At 51.5% G+C, this 15087-nt stretch overlaps 1 long non-coding RNA gene across 1 annotated transcript in view; it reads right to left on the reverse strand.

Annotated features, from left to right (window-relative positions):
• The window catches only part of LOC146860971 (uncharacterized), a 148679-nt gene that overhangs the window by 57717 nt on the left and 75875 nt on the right, over positions 1–15087 (reverse strand). The gene's annotated exons all lie outside the window — the stretch shown is intronic.

Genomic DNA, 15087 nt, shown 5'->3' on the forward strand with positions numbered 1-15087 from the left:
CACGGCTTTGTGTCCAAAGAAATGGCAGTTCGCAAATAACCCGATATGACCGATGTCATGCCAGATGTATGTAACCAGAATAAAACTGCGGCCAACAACGACCACAACTGTACCATTCTTGTTGGCTAAGTTCTTTGGGGGATCGCCATTGGGGCAGGGGTGTAAGTCGCACCGGGTAGGCGCAGTGCGAGGGTTATTGCAGAGGCCGCCGTTCCTCCCCGTAGGGGGGGAGAGGCTCAGGGGCCGGCGCCATAACCCTCGCTGCGCCGAAGGTGACAAGAAGGAACCGGTTTTGGGTGCCCTTGGCGACCAAAAGCGGCGAGCAGTAGCCCCTCCTGCCCACGCGCTGGCCTCGCGGCTACCACTCCCCCCCCCGCAGCCAATGGGGGGGCGAGACAAGATGCAAACCCCCCAATGGGGGGGCAGGCACGATCGGCGGGAAAAAGAAGATGAGGGATATAAGGGGCCGCTCTCCCAGGGAGCTCCTAACTTCGGGGAGCAGGGAGAGCGGCGCACCGACGTGGTTTCTGCAAATCCCACCCACCCACACCTACGATACAGCAATGTCGCAGTGCTGGACAGCAACACGAGCGTTTGCGGAATAACGGTACGATGGTTGGCTAACGAGACACACCGACAGGGCGGTGTGTAGGAGGAGGGCCGCTCACCTTGGGATGCCGCACGGCAGGGTGATGTGGCCTGGCCAACGAAAGAGGGGTAGCAAACGGAGACGGCGCTTGCGGCCCAGACCCGGCCTGTCGGCAGGGCACAAAAGGTAGCGAGTTGGGGCCTAACTCCGGGGGAGAGAAAGCTACCCCTCCCTACACGCAGAAAAGCTTGGGTGACCAACCAAATGGTGGTCCCAGTGGTAATTGGACCAGAGGAAGAATACTAACGAACAACAACAGATCTGGTTGGGGGGTCGGGTCCTTTACGAACTGAAGTACAACGAACTACGAATGGGGGGGGCACAGCTTTGTGTCCAAAGAAATGGCAGTTCGCAAATAACCCGATATGACCGATGTCATGCCAGATGTATGTAACCAGAATAAAACTGCGGCCAACAACGACCACAACTGTACCATTCTTGTTGGCTAAGTTCTTTGGGGGATCGCCATTGGGGCAGGGGGGGTGGGGGCAGGGGTGTAAGTCGCACCGGGTAGGCGCAGTGCGAGGGTTATGCTGCGTAGTGTGATCTGGCAGAGGACAGCCTACATTGCGTGGCCCAACGGGGCTCGGTGCCTGGAGGCCCTGGGCGGCGTTGTTGTTAGGGTGACCAACCGTCCGTAAATTTCACGGACAGTCCGTAATTTCAGCCGTCTGTCCGTTGTCCGTGAAGGATTCTTTAACGGACGCCATTTGTCCGTAATTTTAACCAGGCACCGGTCGCAACACCCTAATGCCGGCACAGCTTCCACCCACCTCCCTTCTTGACTCCGATGCCGTACCAAAGCTCAGATACCCAGCAGCACTGGAGAGGCACAGCAGGATGGAAACCCTCACACCTTCAGCCCTTGATGAGCTGTTAAGAGGTGCTTGAAGGTGACTGAGAGGGAGGGGCTGCAGCTTCAGGCGCAGGGGCATCTATTCAGATGCAAACAGCCCTGAATGCGTCATGTCTCTGCAATTCAGAGGGGCCTCACGCATTCCCTTTCTGCCCAGGGCCCCAAACATCCTAGAACCGGGCCCTGATTACACCGAGGCAGCACGTGGTTCTCTTCACAGAGCTTAATTACTGTCAATAAATTGTAAGCAAACCTCGGTTCTTCAAACATGCAGTCTATAATGTAATACATAAATAAAAAAGAAATGGCGCAATCGCACCCACACTGATTAACAAAGTATGGAGGACAATCAATTAAATCAGTTCTCTTGGAGTATCTCCTTTAAGTACTGTACATCACAGTGGGGGATGGCAAAACTAACATTTTGGAAAGAGAGCCTGTCTTCTCGTTGCCCTACCCCACCCTGGAAGAGACCAATCTGATACTAGAATACTGCATGCCCACCCCTGTGCCCACCCTGGTAGATCCTGTTCCCCCTCCTGTGATGGCTCTTACCCCCCACCCCCACTGTGATGGCTCCTGTCCCCCCTGTGGTGGATCCCGTCTCCGCCCTGGGTGGCTTCTGTCCCAGTCCTGGAATGGCTCCTTCAGCAAGGGTGAAGTTCTTGATGGGCCTCTTCTCAAAAAGGCTCAGCTCAAATTTAATATGAAAAGTTGGGCGAGTGAGTAAGTGAAGGGATGGCTGGATGAATTAGTGAAAGGGTGAATGGACGAATGAAAGATTGAATAGAAGGATCATGAGAGAGGATGGATTGATGAGTGAGTGGAGGGATGTGTGAGAGGAAAGGTAAATAGCTGAATGTATGGGTGGAAGGGTAGCTGGATGGGTAAAAGGGTGGATGGATGAGTGAAAGTATGGATGAGTGAAAAGGTGGATGATGAGTGAGTGGGTGGATGGATGAGTGAAATGATTGACGGATTGATGAATTGATAAGTGCAAGGGTGAATGGATGGACGGATGAGTGAAAGGGTGGGTGTAAGGATGGATGAGTGAGTGAAAGGGAGGGTAGATGGACAAAAGGATTAATAGATGAGTGAAGGAGTGAAAGGATAGAGGGATGAGAAAGGATGGATGAGTGATAGGGTCAATGGATGGATTCATGAGTGGATGAGTAGATGGATGGGTGGGTGGATGGATGGAAGGAAGGATGGCTAAGTGAAAGTGTCGATAGAGAGAGAAAGGGAGGATGGATGGATGACTGAAAGGGTGGATGGGTGGAAGGATGAGTGACTGGGTGGATGGAGTAAGTGAAAGGATGGCTGGATGGGTTAAAGGGTAAATGGCTGGATGGATGGGTAGAAGAGTGGATGGATGAGTGTACCGATGGATAGGGTGAAAGGGTGGATGTATGGATAATGGATTGATGAGTGAAAGAATGGATGAAGGGATGGATGAGTGAAATGATAGATGGAAGGATACATGATGGATAGGTTTGCAAATGGTTGAATATGTTTGGATATGGCTGGGCTTACTTATATTTATATACTATTGCGCGACCTCCTCTGATGTGTCTGTAAAACGTACCTATTGTCCTGAAGTTTTGTCCTGAATTTTGACCTCCTGTCCTGAATGTGTCCTGAATTTTGACCCTTTGTCCTGAATTTTTACACTCACCGTCCTGAATTTGCATCGATGCCAGTTGGTCACCCTAGTTGTTGTGAGCGGGCAGTGTCCCGTACTGTCGATGGAGGGGCACAAGCGACGAGAAGCAACTAGCGTGGCTCAGGTGGGCTGGCCTGAGGCGCGAGTCCCGGGGCGCGATTACGCTAGCGCCGGGGATTTAGCGCGGCCCACACGAGACCGCAAAACCAAGGAGGCGAGCCCAGGAGTCGCCTACCCCTCTACACCCGGGACGGGGTGACCAGAATTTTAAAGCAAAAAACAGCGTCATTTCCCAAAAATAGAAGAAGGACTGCAATTTTACTTCAACAGTGCACAGAATGACAGTGCACCTTGGAAGAAAATTTCTGAAAAGGCAGAAAGAAAATACATAAAATGCCATTTTAAAGCCAGTTGCATGCCTTTTAACTAAATTGCTCTCCTGTGACAGCTGCTAACTATCCCTGCTTTGAGAAACATAAAAAATACCTCCCACCCTTTGCAGCCGACCCTCTCAAAAAACCGGGACATGAGCTTAATTTTCTGAAATCTGCTGGGACAGCAGCCGAAAAGCAGGGACTGTCCGGGCAAATCCAGGATGCCTGGTCACCCTACCCCAGGAGGACGTAGGTGAGTGAGTGCCACCACCTGCACACCTGGAGGGGGGGAATCCTACGGTGAGCTGCGGGCTCCCCCCCCCCCCATAACCAGTGCTGCAGCTGTCTGCTCGCATGAGTGTCTGTGTGAGCGCATTGAGGCGAGCCTGTGAACGACGGTGTACCTGGCTACTTGGCACTGCGCACAAATAATGGAGTGGCCATAACAAATATTGGTGCAGGTCCTGGAGTGCTGTTACAGTGTGTGTCACCTGGAGTGCCCCCACTCCCCTGTCCCCCTGCTGTGGAATCGGACCTGCATGGCTAGACGGCGCATTGCAGCTGTGGCAGAAGGCTGACATTTGGGGCACTGCATTTGGTGGTACGGACCGGTGGCCTGCATACCGGTACTTGGTAGGGGGCGCGACGGACTGCGATTAGTGCAGTCAGTTGGGAGCACGGTGCAGTGGGGGCTGCCAAACAATACAGGAGCTTCCCCCACGGAGTTGGGGAGTACCACCCTGTCGTTTCGCCTCGACCACAGGGAGTGGGGCGGCTTCACACGCTGTGATGGGGCGAGTGAAGGGCAAACAATTTGAAGGTGTGGCTGGAACCGACAATGTCCCGGAGACCGCGTTATCGTCGAGTGGCTCCCAGCAGGCCAGCTGCATTCTACCTACCAACACAGCGGAGCCGGCGGACAAGCTGGATTTGATTTTACAGGAAGTGCGGGACTCTAGGAAGGCCATAGAGGCGCAAATCGGCGCACTAACGTCTGGTCTGTCGTTGCTCCGGGCGGACCACGCCAAACTTGCAGACAAGGTAAAAGATCACGCAGTGGAACTACAGGCCTTGTCCCCCCCAGCAAGCCCAAAACACCGCTGATATTAAACTCCTCCAGTCCCAGGTAGCCACCCTCATGGACCGCGTGGAGGATGCGGAAGGAAGAGCGCGGAGGAACAACATCCGTGTCATAGGTCTGCCGGAAGGGAGGCGAGGAGGCCGACGCGGCCCGCTATATGGAGGGGTGGCTCAAGGAGCATGTAACTTCGGAGGGCCTGTCTGACCAATTCTGCATAGAACGGGCCCACAGGATCCCCACGGGCCGTCCGAAACCGGGAGACCCACCGAGGCCACTTATAATTTTTTTTTTTTTTTGAAACCGTTTATTACAAATCTCAAGAATATACAGGTATGGGCCTACAACCTTCCGGCCGGCCGCTAGGAATGACAGGAGCATATGACATACGTTCATAAAACACTTGGTGTTGCAGAGGAGCATAATCAGGAGGTATCAATGCCGTGGGCCATATCAGTCAGACCCCACAATACGGTTTCATTTTATACAAACAACAAGAAAAAACCACACCCACAAGGCAACCCGCAATCGACAGTAGCAGCACGTGCTCCCCGAATGGGGGACCCCAAGTATCCACAGGAGTCTAAAGAGGGGAAGGGGAACAGAGCAAGGACTGGGGGAACCCTGTGCCCGGGGCTGGGGGAAGGAGTCAGCTAAGGGGACGGGACTGGTGAGGCAGCAGGCCGCAGTGGTGGCGCGCAGATACCCCCGCGATAGGCGTTCCAGGGGCCCCATACTTTCACCCATGTCCCAGGCTTACCCCTCGCCACATACACCACCTTTTCTCGAAACATACACCAGTCCATGTGTTCTTTCCAGGCCGACACCGCCGGGGGCTTCTGGGATCCCCACAGTTGAGCAATATCACGCTTAGCTACCATATATCCCAGAGTCACCCACCACATCTGCGGAGCCGAGTAGTCAGTTGGTTCCCACACATTCAACAGGCACCTCCTCGCTTCAGGCAGCAGCGCGACACGCGTAACCACTCGCAGGACCTCGTGCACACCACGCCAAAATCGCTCCACCTTCGGACATTCCCACAAAATATGCAGAAAGGTCGCCAAAGCACCACACCCACGCTTACACAACCCATCCTCAGCATAGCCCATACGCAGAAGCCTTGGCCCCGTCATGTAGACCCGGTGGAGTATCTTAAGCTGGACGAAGCGAAGGCGAGCCGGTATGGCCACCTCCTTCGGAGAGGCCACCGCGGAGATCCAGTCCTCGTCGTCCAACTCCAGCCCATCGGCAACCCAAGCCTCTCGGAGGCCAGTTAGCAAGCCCGAGCGGTCATTGATCAGTTTTTTGTAAATAAGTGAGATCGTGCTGTCTGGGACATGGCCATCTAGCACTCTGTCCTCCAGGGGGGAAGACTCCGGGATGGAGGCAACGTCTGGGAAGACGGAGCCCAGTGCATGACGGACCTGCAAGTACCGAAAGTATTCACTGTCCTGCAGCTGAAACTCCGTCTGCAGCATCTCGAATGTTTTAAATCCCCCCCCTCGTCCAGAGATCCCCAACTTTACTGATGCCTATCGTGTCCCACTTCTCGAAGCCCTTCGAGGTCCACAGGGAGCCCAACCTCTCAGACGCGTACAGCGGTGACGCCCGGGTCAAACGGTCCTTCCACCCCATAGCTGCATTAGCCGCGTGCCATACTCGCACCATGACACGCGTAGGTCCCGTCAGGCGAGCGTCGGGCGCGCCAGAGTAGAGCGCTCGATTGTAGTCGCCACCGGGCAGTAGCATCTTGTCCATTTCAAATGCCGGGTTCAAGGCGGGCCCGTAGAGGCCATGGTTGATTGCAGCTAACTGGGAGGCCCAGTAATACCGTTTAATATCCGGGAGGGCAATCCCCCCGTCGTACCATGGGAGCGTCAACTTCGCCAGTGCAATACGTGGCCTCCCGTCCCAGAACAGGCGGCGCTGTAGACTCTCCACCTCACGGAAGTAGCGCGCCGGGACTAAGTCCATAGTGTTCTGGAGAGCGTACAGGAAGCGTGGCAACGACATCATCTTAAACAGCGCCGCCCGGCCGAGCGGCGAAAGCGGCAGGCGCCGCCAGCGCGCGACGTCCTCCTTCAAGCGCTGGAGGGGGGGAAGCAAGTTCCGCTCGTAGCGGGCCTCCGGGTCCAGAGTAATGTAGACACCCAGGTACCTAAACCCCTGAGAGGCAATCTGGATCGGACAGCCCCGCGGGAGGACGGGAGCCTCCCCGGAGAGCACATACACACATGATTTAGCCCAGTTGATGACAAGGCCTGAGTTGCGGAGGCCACTTATAATTAAACTGCTAAACTACAGAGACCGGGACACACTGCTGCAGAAGTCAAGAGAGATACCCCAAATTAATTTTGAGAAGGTCTTGCTGTACCCAGATTACACACTTCTTGTGCAGAAACAGCGCTCCTCCTTTTTGTCGGTCAAGAGGAAGCGACGAGAACTGAACCTGCAATACGCCCTTCTCTACCCGGCGCGGTTGAGGATCATTTATGAACGGAAAACGTATTTTTTTGAGAGTCCAGGTGACGTGGAGGAATAGTTGGAAGTGATGGAGCTGGGCAGGCAATCGATGGCTAACTCTCAGACCTCGACATACACTATGCGCAGTGGCCGTGCGGCGGGACGCCGCGCTTCAAACCGATTACGCAAACTGAACACACATCTCCGGCCAACGACTCAGCAGATACAGTGCGACAAGGCAACGGCGCTTCTTGCGGATTCCTCCTTCTGGGCTACGGCGCAGATCGGTGACCAGACTACAAGTAGACACCCAGAAATCGGACTCAGATGGGAGTATGGCCCTGTTTCCCTCGGTAACCCCACAGGCTGCAGATTGACTGATTCCCGGAACTGGGTGAACAGTATTACGAACTCGCAACTGGACAGTAATGTATATAACTGCGTTACCTTTTTTTTTTTCTCCAATATATGTGGTATAAAGGCATTATGTTACTTGTAATTATGGCCCGGGGGCCGTTTGAATTCCAGGGCAAATCGGAGCAGGAGCGCTGCATGGGTAGGTTTGGCCACGTACCCCAATATGCGAACGCTTTACATAGATGTTACACGAGTCTGTGTTTCCTGTTTAGTTGGGTGGTCCGGTATAGTTTTACGACCAGACAGAGTATTGGGAATGGGTGGGGAGGGTAATGGTCCTGCGAAATGCATTCTGTTGAGTTGGCACGGCACTACACCAGATCTGCTGCCTATACGGTGGCCACATACAGACACGTGATGCAGATACAGAATAAGTTTACCATACTAACGTGGAACTTTAGGGGCCTGGGGTCAGTTCAGAAACGACATAGAGTGCATGCACAGTTATTAAGGCACAAGGCGCAGATAGTGTACCTGCAAGAGTCCCATTTGACTGAGTTGGAAGTAGGGAAGCTGCGTAAGAAATGGAGAGGGCAAGTGTTCTCAACCACATGCTCGGGGCGCTACGATCTGGGTCAGGCATGGAGTGCCATTCATACAAGCAGAGCAGAGAACAGATCAGCAAGGGCGGTGCGTCCTGGCCAGGGGCACCTTAGATGGCCAGTCGTTAGTACTGGGCTCCATATATGCGCCGAACTCGGAACATGGCAAGTTCCTATGTAGGTTATCAACTGCCCTAGTGGGGTGGGAAATCTATCCATGGATCATCGGGGGGATTGTAACGCTGTGATGAATGTGTTGCTGGATAGGTCGTGCCCCCCTCTGCATGGGGCGGGGGTTTGTAAACAAGCAAATGCATTGTGCGAATGGGCGGAGGGCTGGGGGCTATACGATGTGTGGAGGATGAGGCACCCATCACACAGGGAATATTTCTTCTACTCCCCAGTACACGTTACACACGCGAATTGATAGGTTGTACTGCTCCTCTACTATTGCAATGCAGGTTCTGAATACTACATACCTAGCGAAGACCTTCTCCGAACACAGTCCGTTAGAGGTGGTGCTTGGATGGGGCAGGGTGCCCACCCCAGTGCCAACATGGCGGTTGTGGCCTCAAATGCTAGAGGATTCAGTGTTCCACGCTACCATGTCGGACACAATCCGGCAGTATTTTGCTGACAACAGTAACACAGTGTCCACCAGACTGATCGAGTGGGACACCTTTAAAACAGTGGTTCGTGGGAAGGCCATAGGGGCAACTGTAGGGGCAAGGCAAGAAATAAATAAGTCTTTGATAGACATTGAGGAGAAGCTCAGTAGATTAGAGCTGGAAGCTGTTCAGGACAAGGCCCAACGTGCCCCCTTGCAGGAAGCTAGAATCAGACATGCCAAAATCTTGGAGTCCCTCCGAGTCATTGACCATCAAAGATACACTCAATTGACCCACACAGAAGCAGACAAGACGGGGACATTGTTGGCGAAACTACTGCGGGATGACCCCCCCCAATGTTGTGATTAATGAGGTTACTAACATCACGGAAGATATAGCGGCTACCCAAGGGGAAATTAATGAAGCCTTCAGGCAATATTACGCTAGACTTTACAGTGCGCCTGAGGAGGAGGTAGGTACGGCCATGGACAAGTTTTTCTCCGCAATCCAATGCCCCCAACTGTCGGCGGAGGCTCGGAAAGAATTGCTGGGCCCAATAACTCAGTCCGAAATCAGGGCTGCCATTAAGGGCCTCCCCCGCAACAAAACCCCTGGGTTGGACGGCTTACCGGCTGAATTTTATACCTCTTATGCGGATCAACTTGTACCCCAATTGGAAATCCTATATAAAGAGGCATTGAAGGAGGGACTTTGCCCCTCACTACAGCGCAGGCGCTAGTGATATCACTCCCGAAACCGGGCAGGGACCCCACAGATATGGCCAGTTACCGGCCCCTATCATTACTGTCCACGGAGTACAAAATACTTAGTAAAATCCTGACCAACAGACTACTGCCAACACTACACAAACTGATTCATATAGACCAGACAGGCTTTTTACCAGTGTGCAGTACATCCCTGAACACTAGAAAACTGCACCATCTTCTTGCAGAGGCCCCAAGCCGAGCAGACTATGCGGGCTGTATCTCGTTAGACATGCGTCAGGCGTTCGACACGATCAAATGGGAATACATATTTAGGGCCCTCGCAAGATTTGGGCTGCCGGAAGAGTAAATTGCTTGGATCCGCCTCCTATACAATGCTCCAACAGCCACGGCACGGACATGAGGGCATATCTCGGCAGAATATAAAATATATAGGGGTACGAGACAGGGGTGCCCGCTCTTACCGCTTATTTTTATACTGGCACTTGAACCCTTGGCATTAAGGGTCAGGGCGGAATTGTCTAACTTGGGGATCACAATAGGTGACACCACGCACTTGCTATCGGCATACGCCGACGATATTATACTATACCTGCGCGACCTCCGCTCCCCTATGGATGCTATGGCTGCGCTATTCGCCTGCTTTGAGAGACTGTCAGGTCTAGCTATTAATCCGGCGAAAATTGACGTTTTTCTTCTTTAAAGAGCAGGCACCTCTACCGGACTTTCGATTTGGCTTGCTGAGGTTTAAGGTTGCTCCCCACACGTTTAAGTACTTAGGCATACATGTATATAGGACACAAACGGATATGCTAGAAGGCAACCTGAACAGAGCTCTGAGAGCCATACGATCTAGCATTAACTTCTGGACATCCCTTCCGTTGTCAGTGGCAGGCAGGGCAGCGATTGCCAAAATGTTGGTCCTTCCGCGACTACTCTAGTATTTTACGAACATTCCACTTATGCTCCCGAACAGCACTTTCAAATTGATGAACACCTTACTGGTTGACCTTATTTGGGGGTCGGGCAGGCGGAGGATTAGCCTAAAGAAGCTGCAGCGCAGCACGGCTGGAAGGGGTCTAGGGGTACCTGAATTTAGGGCGTATTTTTATGCCTGTCAACTGCAGTGGTTATTCTTTTGGATAGCAGGGCGCAACTTGCAGGAGATAGGGATGACTGAGCGCGATATAAGTAAGGGGACGCTACACATCCTTTCATTGCCGCATAGCAAGATGCCGCGGGGCCTCCCCCCACTTTTGCACACGGCGTTGCGGTGTTGGAGGGCGGCGCTGCAGTATACAGGGGTCTCCCCGGCCTATGCCGGTAACATTCCTTTGCTTGGTATTCCCCTACAGGGCAGACGGCTGTCCGTGCGCCGGCTTACACGCTGGGTGGACGTAGCGGTCACTACAGTTGCAGACCTCTTCGGTGAGGGGATGTTATTAGACACGATAATTTTGTTCAGGAAACGGGAGCACCTGATCATTTATACCTCTTACATGCCGCGCTGCTACAATGTGTCCGAAAGTACTGGGCCCCGCAAAGACAAGAGCCCCCCACTAACGACCTAGTCAAAACATTGTACTACATGGGAAGGGGGCGGCATCTCATTAGGTGGTTATACGTAGGCCTACGCTCCCATGCACAAGTAGATCTGACACCGCTTCGCACCGCCTGGGAGGGGGACATGGACAGGGCGCTTGAGGATAAGGAATGGGAGAAAGTGTTGGAACACCCTAAAAGGGTATCATGGAATGCGCGATTTAAATACATTCAAACTATGATACTGCACAGGGCATACCTTACACCACGTAGGCTCGACAGGATGTACCCGACGGCACGTCACCACTGCCCTCGATGCCAGTTAGAGGGAGCAGACCTAGCACACATGATATGGTCCTGCCCGTGGATCGGTAGATATTGGGCCTTGATTCGGGGACACACAGCGGAAATCACAAAGAAGGAAATAGGTGCTACGGTGGGGAGCTGTATCCTTGGATTACGGAAAGGAACTTCTAAGTATAAAGTGCAATATAGATTTGAAAACTTGGCGATCCTCTTGGCGGTGCAAGCGATCACCATGCGGTGGAAGTTGAAGACGCCACCTTCTATTCATGCATAGCACAGCGAACTGACGCGGTGGGGTGTTGCAGAGAGCGCTGCATTGAGGAGGGAAGAGGCCAGGGGATTGCGCAAGACCCCGATTGCGATGGACTGGGACATCATGTTGGAGGCATGTAGATCTTTGGACATACCCTTAGACACTAATCTCAGTAATGCCTAAGCTGGCGACTACACCTATAGAATAGAATGGCCTGACCCTGGGTATCTGTATCAGAGTGATGAAAATGCAGAAAATGATTGCGCCAGTGCTGGCGAGCGACTTTGGAGAGAATTCTTCTTTTTTTGGTGTATGTACATATGCAGGAACAGCGGGTGGGGGGTGGGTGTATTACAGTTGTGGGGGTTTTTAAGTATACCTATGTCCAGGTAAGACAGTAATATAAGAGTGTGCAAAGTCCTGTACTGTTATAGGCGAGTTGATATGATACCACACTATCCTCAAATTGGCTTATTAAAGGTTAAAGCATCGCGCAAGTAGAAGTTAATAATGTTACCGATAACGTAAGACGTTGGACTTTTGTAAGGTGTAGCATGAGAATTGTTAGAATATGTTACCTGGACTGTCATATAATGTACAACACAGTCTTGCTATTTTCTGTGCATATATGCTGCGAATAAAAATAAAAATAAATAAAATGGTTACAAAAAAACATTGGATGTAGGTGTTCATAATTTTCTTTTTCTTAAAAGCATACTCTTGAGCCAGTGAAGGAGACGTTGCCCAAGAAGATGAACAGGACGTCTGCTGGGAGTCGAAAGGTGGAGGGACAGAGACCATGTAAGTCACCCATCACTACCAGCAAAATCAGCACTCTCCTTCATACTCCCCCCAGTGTTTGCCAACACCCATCCCCTAAAAAGGCTGGAGTTTCCTTTTTCCCCAGGTACCATCGCTCCTGCCCCTTATTACCCAGAATTGTTGTTTGAGGAGGCTCTTGATTTGTTGAGAAGCCTCTCTTTAGAACTGACTGCACTTTTGTGTGCCATCCAGGGGGTAAGTCACTAACGAACCCAATTATTGGCATTCCAGGATGGCATGCACAGTGATTGATTTATTGTTAACCGTTCGATTATTTAAAATCATTACAGTAAAAAAGCTTAAATTGATGCCCGCCCACTCATGCCCTCCCACCCATGCCGCCCCCCTCCCCAACCGTCCCTTCAGCTTTAAAATCCCGTTTCCAATAGTCAATCTTGTGTTGCAAAGTCCATATTGCCTTTGATCCGGGGATTTAATTCATATTGCGGCAATTTTCAAATCAAAACTCATTGGCCCATTAATCAGTCTCTGAAATTCAAGAGCTTGTGGAAAGTAATTTATACACTTGCATCTAAGGCCTGTCTGATCTGGTGATTACCTTTTGCCGCTCTTGCGAGATAGTGGTTTTTTGTTTCCGAAAGGCACCAATCTGATGCCTCCTTGCATGTTCTGATGCCGAGATCTCTTAAAATGGGGTGGAGCAGCCCTCGTCATTCGCTGGTCAATTAAGGGCAGCAACATAATAGCTGGAGCCAGGATTCCCTTTGGTAGTTGCATAGACGACAAGAAACGGCTCTGTCTGCTCGTGCCCATGCTGGATTAAAGTGCGCAGTTCTAAGGGCCGTTAGCCTCATAAAGAGGATTTTCCTGCATGCCTGGGCCCCTAGTGCTTCCCGTAGGTATTGTTGAGCTTTCCCCATGGTATAAGATTCATCCAGTGCCATCGTGAGGGTGTTTTGGCGAAGTGCGATTAGATCCTTTTCATGCGAAATATAGCGGACTTGCCGTTTGATGATATTTGACCATGCCTTATGAGGGATGTCTGGTAGAGACAGACTGTTGGATTCGATGTTTAAGATCCCTATTGCTTTGTCCAACTAGATATGCCAGGGGGAGTCCTGTTTTCTGAATATTGTTACCAAATGATGTTTGAGAGAGTTATATGGGGCTTTAAGACTCTGATATAATACTTAATTTGGTCCCCCTGGAGGGCCAGTTCAGGTCTACAGAGCCCTAATTCCAAACGTAACCTGATGTTCCTTTCGTGCCTAGGTATTTGCCACACAAACTTGTGGGCTTTGACCTGAGCTGCTGCTATAAGATTGTTTAAGGCTCCCGGAAATGCCAAATGGCCGTAGTTAATGGCCGGGATTAATTTTGCCTTAAGGACCCTCAACATGGGGTCCGCTGTTGGGCTGGACAAGCGTTGGCTTAAGCGTCTCATTGTTTTGACTGTAGGTTTTGGCAGTTAATTTTTTTAATGTATTTATTTATTTAAGACGTTTTATATAGCGCTGACCTGACCTGAGGGTATTGGAGCACTTTACATCAGTTACAATGCAGAAAATCACATAATACAATCATGTGGAAAATCACATAGTAAAATAATAGTATAGGAGGTCATTGGCGGAGAGTTCTAATTCGTAGCCATGCTGACCCAGCGTCGAAGCAGTGTGAGGTGTCTGCTTCAGCGCTCTGAATGCTCCTATCGGTTCACTAGGGAACGGTCGAGGAACAGGACTTTGAAGTGACTTTTGAATTTTGCAAAAGAGGGAATAGTTCTGATGTCGGGGGGAATAGAGTTCCAGATTTTGGGCGCGTTCCTCGCGAAAGACCGGGCCACGTTTTTTTGTTTACGTGATTTCAGCGGGATGAGTAATAGTGTGTTTGAGCTTCTGAGGTTCCTGGTCTGACCGGCTTTTTTGAGTTTGGCAGCCAGATATTCAGGTTTGCCGGCGTGCAAGGCTTTGTATGTGAGGCAGGATGTTATGAAGCTCGCCCACATTTCGACTTGGATCACATTTCACCTGCACCCTCTGAGTGCAGGTGAAATGTGATCTAATTTCTTGATTCCAGTGACCATTCTGGCTGCTGTGTTGAGAGTTGTTTTGAGGGGAGCAAGATGTGATTTAGCTATTCCTGAGAGGACTGCATTCCCATAGTCTAGTCTTGACAGCACCAATGATCGTGTGGCTGGTTTGAGATCTTTGTGATTTAGAAGCATTGTGCTACGAGGTTTGACCACCACGGTTACGCCGACGGTAAGGAAAATCCTAATTGGGTGGGTGGAGATATGGCTGAAATGCCTCCATCAGCCACTTTTTGGCCAGATGAGGGTGGAGGTCACCTAGACAGAGACCCCGGGACTCCGCTGTGTTGATCCAGGACTGATGTTGGCCACGAGGTAGGGAGCGACTAATCCCTAGAGTAGCCCCGGTCCACGGCTAACGTCACTCCTGTGGCTTCATGGGTGACTCCTGGAGCTCCGCGCTGTAATCGCCACTGTGGAAGGGTCCTTACTTGATGGTAGATTTACACCAAAGGACTGGCCTAGTAGATATGAGACGGCTATGGTAGCGGGATTTGCCTCAGCCACTATTTGCATATTACCATACGCACTCTACCTGGCATTGACTGAACTGCTCCCCTCCTTGCCTCTTGGATAAATAGTTGGCTCCCGTGCTCCTGCACAAATACCATAACAGAGTTATTGCTACATGCAAGTCTGAATGTGCGCTGAAATGGATTTTGGGAACTGTATGTCGTACATTGGGGGGCCACCATGGTGGGCTGCACTGGACTCTGCGATTGCTCACCTGAGGCGA

The sequence above is a fragment of the Triturus cristatus genome, chromosome 3_1 (assembly GCF_964204655.1).
Source record: "Triturus cristatus chromosome 3_1, aTriCri1.1, whole genome shotgun sequence".
NCBI lineage: Eukaryota > Metazoa > Chordata > Amphibia > Caudata > Salamandridae > Triturus > Triturus cristatus.